This window comes from Chiloscyllium plagiosum, chromosome 49, assembly GCF_004010195.1.
Source record: "Chiloscyllium plagiosum isolate BGI_BamShark_2017 chromosome 49, ASM401019v2, whole genome shotgun sequence".
NCBI lineage: Eukaryota > Metazoa > Chordata > Chondrichthyes > Orectolobiformes > Hemiscylliidae > Chiloscyllium > Chiloscyllium plagiosum.
The window spans coordinates 2727653-2732570 of NC_057758.1; positions in this window are offsets into that span (position 1 = coordinate 2727653).

The following is a 4918-nucleotide window of genomic DNA, read 5'->3' on the forward strand; positions in this document are numbered from 1 at the left end:
CACCAGAGAAGGCCAATTGGTCACACCTATCGCATTTCCAACGCTCCTGCCCCAAGTCCCTCCTCCCTACCTTTTATCTTAGCCTGCTGGACACACTTTCCTCATTCCTGAAGAAGGGCTCATGCCCAAAACGTCGATTCTCCTGCTCCTTGGATGCTGTCTGACCTGCTGCGCTTTTCCAGCTCTGATCTCCAGCATTTGCAGTCCTCACTTTCTCCTCGATTATTTGCCTTCTGCCAGGATATTCTGTACACTCCAGACAATTGTGCAATGGTGCTGTGGATGGGGTGCTGTTGTGGTGACCCAAGACTAAAGTTGACAAGATGGTCGCTTGTTTTTGTTTCAAGTAACACAAGATGGCTGAAAGGGTCTGTCAGTTACATACAGCAGACGGGCACAGCTAAACTTGCTGTCTTCATATCGACATATTAGATAAGATGAGATTTCCCCATTGGAAGAAACATTAGGGAGGTTAACCTGTTCTCTGCAAACAGGCAGTTGTCAGTACATAAGCATTTTAAAAAGGGGCGTTTTTGTAAGGCCAGTTTAACGGCAGTTCCAAACTTTGATATTAACTAAAAAGTAGGAGTGGGCTGATGCTACCATTATTTAGTTAATTGTAGAATTAGGAATGCAAAGAGCAAGTTAAAAGCTTAACTGCATTCCTTTAGGAAACGTTTATCAGCAATAAAGAGTCCTAATGCACTATTCGGGAAGATAAAGTGCTGAATAGTGTAAACACGGCTTCCAAAACTAACAAAGGCACAGGAAGTGGGGCAGGGGGCATGGAGTAGGTAGCAGAAGTCACAACTCGGGAAAGGTTAGCAAGTGGAACTTAAGTGCAGATGTTGATAATTCGAACAAATTCTCACATGCGGAGGGCAAGGCAACATGAAAAGATAAAATACAAAATACAGAATGAAGACATGGTTGTCCCTTAGTTATTTGTGGAACCAAAACGAGTTTCATTTAATGGCTTGTGAAAGTTATAACATGTTTGAATTTCACTCTTTTCCGTGGAATTCAAACAGAATATTTTATTTAGAAAAGAGAGTTAGCAATGGAAAGTATTTAGAGTGGGAACAGTAAATGTTTATTTTAAAATGAAACTTCAGCTTAAACTTCAATTACAGGAGGGAAGTATAAGGATCAGAAACCACAGTTGTAAGTCAGAGGGCCTATTGCTTTTTTTGTCTCGGGCTGAAGTGAGACAGTTATTGTTCTCCACTTGTCAGCTGTTTATTATATCAGTGCTTATCTTGTAGAATTTATAACAATTGATAGAAATTGATATGTTCCTTATCTGCCATTTTCAAGTCAGTAAAGGATTTGGAAGAGTTCCTCATGATAAACAACTATTGAGGCTGTTGGTCAATAATATGGTGCAACAGGCACACATCTGGGAAGGACTAAAAAATGTCAGAAGCTTTGGAAGAACGCAAACACAGATGATGGAGTTATCTGGCAGACATACTGAGATTGTGAGAGGATATTAGACTGCCCATAGAGTAGTCCATCATTGATTACATTTCTTTTTGATTGTTTATTTATGTTCGGGGTATGAGCCTAACAATGAAGTCGAAATTGCATGCAATTACTGTAACACAAATGGAAGTAAAGTTCTGCATTGACCTTCTGCTCTGAGGTGCCATAAAAGGGATATTCTGCCCCACTTGAAAGCTGGATACCGCATAGTCTCTGGCCTCTCATACATTTGTGGAAATAGACCTCTGAAGAGGCGAAGGAACGCAGGACTTAAGACTCCACTATGATATTTCTCCCTACAACATATCTTCTTGCTATTTAATTTTGAGCTTCTTCAGTGTAATTGAAGTTGCACTCATCCACGCAAGGAGTGAGATACCTTGGAGTGAGAGGTGTGACTTCAGGCAGTCAGGGCGTGAGATACTATTTTTTTAGAATGCATGAGCCTCTTGATAAAATTGCATCTAAAACATGAATACTCTTGACTCAGTAAAGTGTCTGATCAATGGTAGCCCCTGGGATTTTCTGAAATGCTATGGACGCATAGAAATCCATTTGAGAGTCTCAGGGAGATTCTTGAAGTACCTTCTGGAAATGCTTTATTTGTGAATTCAAGTCAGACTCAGTCCAATCTTGTTCTGTATTTTTTAAGCTCATCGCTTCATCGAACATATTGCATGATAAGAGTGAAAGGATATTTCAGCATGTGTTTCAACTGATCTCGGAACATTGTCTGTGTCACAGCATAAATAAGAGTGTTTGTGCAGCAACTCAAGAGCTGCAGCATGAATCCAATTTCAGGTACAAGGTCAGATATCCAAAATGATACACCGCTGAATAAATACATTCGCTGCCATAGAGAATAGATCATTATCATTGTCCACAACAATATAAAATTAGCCGACAGTACAAATAGTAAAATGATGGATTTCCTTCGACTCTCCGCTTCTGGATCGTTGAGATTCTTCTCACTTCTGTGTGCCCGGAGTCTCCTGCGTGCTCTACTGGCTATTAAAATGTGTCTGACAGTTAAAGCATTTAGGAACAGAATCAACACAAATGGAACACATGGGTTCAGAATGTAATGCAGAAAATCGATTATTGTCCAGAACAAAGTCAAGGCTTTGGCCAAATTTATAGAACAAAACCAGCGAGCCTTCTGAAGAGTGTATGCACTTTCATACATGAAATACCAGAAAATGTTCTTGAAGCAGCTCAGTGCAGTCACTGTTCCCAGAACTACAGCTGCTGTTTTCTCATTGCAATATTTACGTTTCAGTTTCTGGCAACAAATGGCCACAAATCGATCAAAGGTGAAAGTGACGGTGAACCAGACAGAGCTGTCAGTGGCTGCATAAAGCAGAATGGCGTGAATATTACACACGGGCATGGAATGTAGGAAATAAAACTGCTCTCTATAAACAATTGGAATAAGTCTCAATAAAACGTCGAGCACAATGACCAGTAGATCCGCCACTGCCATGGCCTCCAGGTAACGACTGACGGATCTCGAGAGACCACATGTTCTGCGACAGAGAATGATGATTGCCATGATATTAGCTGGGAAGGTGAGAGGTATGTGTTTAATAAGGCGATCAGTTGAGTTTGAAGATGACCATGAATCCTCAAATGCAATGAGGCGAAATGTTGACCTAGCAAGCACATAAAGGGTGGCACAGTGGTTCCGTGGTAACCAGTGCTGCCTCACAAAACCAGGGATCTGAATTCGATTTCAGTCTCCACGAGGGATTGTTTGTAGTTTGCAGGGGTCGACATGAGTTTCATCTCACTGTCCATAGACGGCTCGGCCATGGACAATGTAGGGTAACTGGGGTAGGGGTTGGGTCTCAGTATAATATTGTTCAGAGGGTTGTTGTTACTTCAATGGACAGAATTACCTGCTTTCACGTTCTCAACAATCTTGGACAATTTCACTTTATACAGTACTGATTGACTGCTTGTTAACTTATTCAGAGAAGAACAACTGAGATTGTCTGTCATCTATGTGCGCTGTACAATGATTTGAATTTGTGTTGTCAAAATTCCATAATTTTAGTACACTTTGCAGAAATCGACAATTCACTGAGTGTTCAGTTGCCTGTCTGTGTTCTCGAAATATTGTCATCAAGCCTGAAAATATTGCAATGAACTCACACAAAGAAAACACCAAGAAATGAGGCTGTTGATCGAATAATATAACTGATAGAATAATTCACAGGAGAGAGTGGGTTTTGAAGTGAAATTAGTACTGATTCATGATCATTCCCAGGCTGTACAGTTTCCTACTCCTAAGATTGCACTCTTAATAAAGTTTTCAAGAGTGATCAATTCTTCTGTTATTCTAGTCTCCGGTTTTAGATTCTGAGCTTTAAAGACTTTTGGACGTCGGAAATTACTTCACAATTAGTGTTCAAATTCTGCTTTGCAATAATTGAGTGAGGATATATGTTATCCCTGGTTTGCAGTGAATCCTCTGAAATGTCTGAACTCAGCAGACACATTTCACAGAATTGGATGCAATTGCAATTATAACCGCTATTTCTTGGTAAAGTACAAAACAAGCACCTGTCAACGAAATTGCGAGGTTTTTTTTGTTCAGGGAATGAAGGACTGACCTGGGAATCTGAAAGCGATCACAGAGAGGGTCGCTAAATCACGGAATTGTGTGTCACGGAAACAGACCCATCAGTCTAACGTCTCCCAAATATCCTAAATTAATATAGTCCAATGTGCCAGCATTTGGCACAAATCCCTCTGAACCCTTCCTTTTCATGCACACATGCAGATGCATTTTGAAGTTTGTAATTATACCAACCTCGACCAGTTCATCTGGAAGCTCATTCTGCACACTCCGCACCCTCTGCATGAAAAAAGTTCCTTTGTCCACTTTTTACTATGTCCCCTCTCACCATAAACTATGACGTCTACTTTTGAACTCCTTACTACTGGGAAAGAAAAGAACCCTTGGATATTCATCGTATTCACGTTTGAAAAAATAGAAAGAAAAGAACCCTTGGATATTCATCGTATTCACGTTTGAAAAAATATCTATCAACTCACCCATCAGCATTCGATGTTGCAGGGAGAAAAGCTCTAGCCTCTCGTGATAGCTCAAAAACCCCAATCCCAGAAACGTCCTCATAAATGTTTTACGAACCCTTAACATGAAAAGGTTACAGTCTCCTTTGCCATCACGGTTTTGTGCCTTTGTGACTAAAACACAGCTGGAAAATGGAATTCTTAATAAAAACATGGATGTAGTATATTTGATTTGATTTGAAATACAACAGAAATCCTGGATAAATCACCGCATTCCAAAAGAATCTCACTATTCAAACTCCTACTGTATCTCAAGTGTTTAATCTGGACATACTGGATTCCTCCCACTGTCCAATGTGCTGGTTAGTTGGTTAAGCCATACGAAATGTGAGGA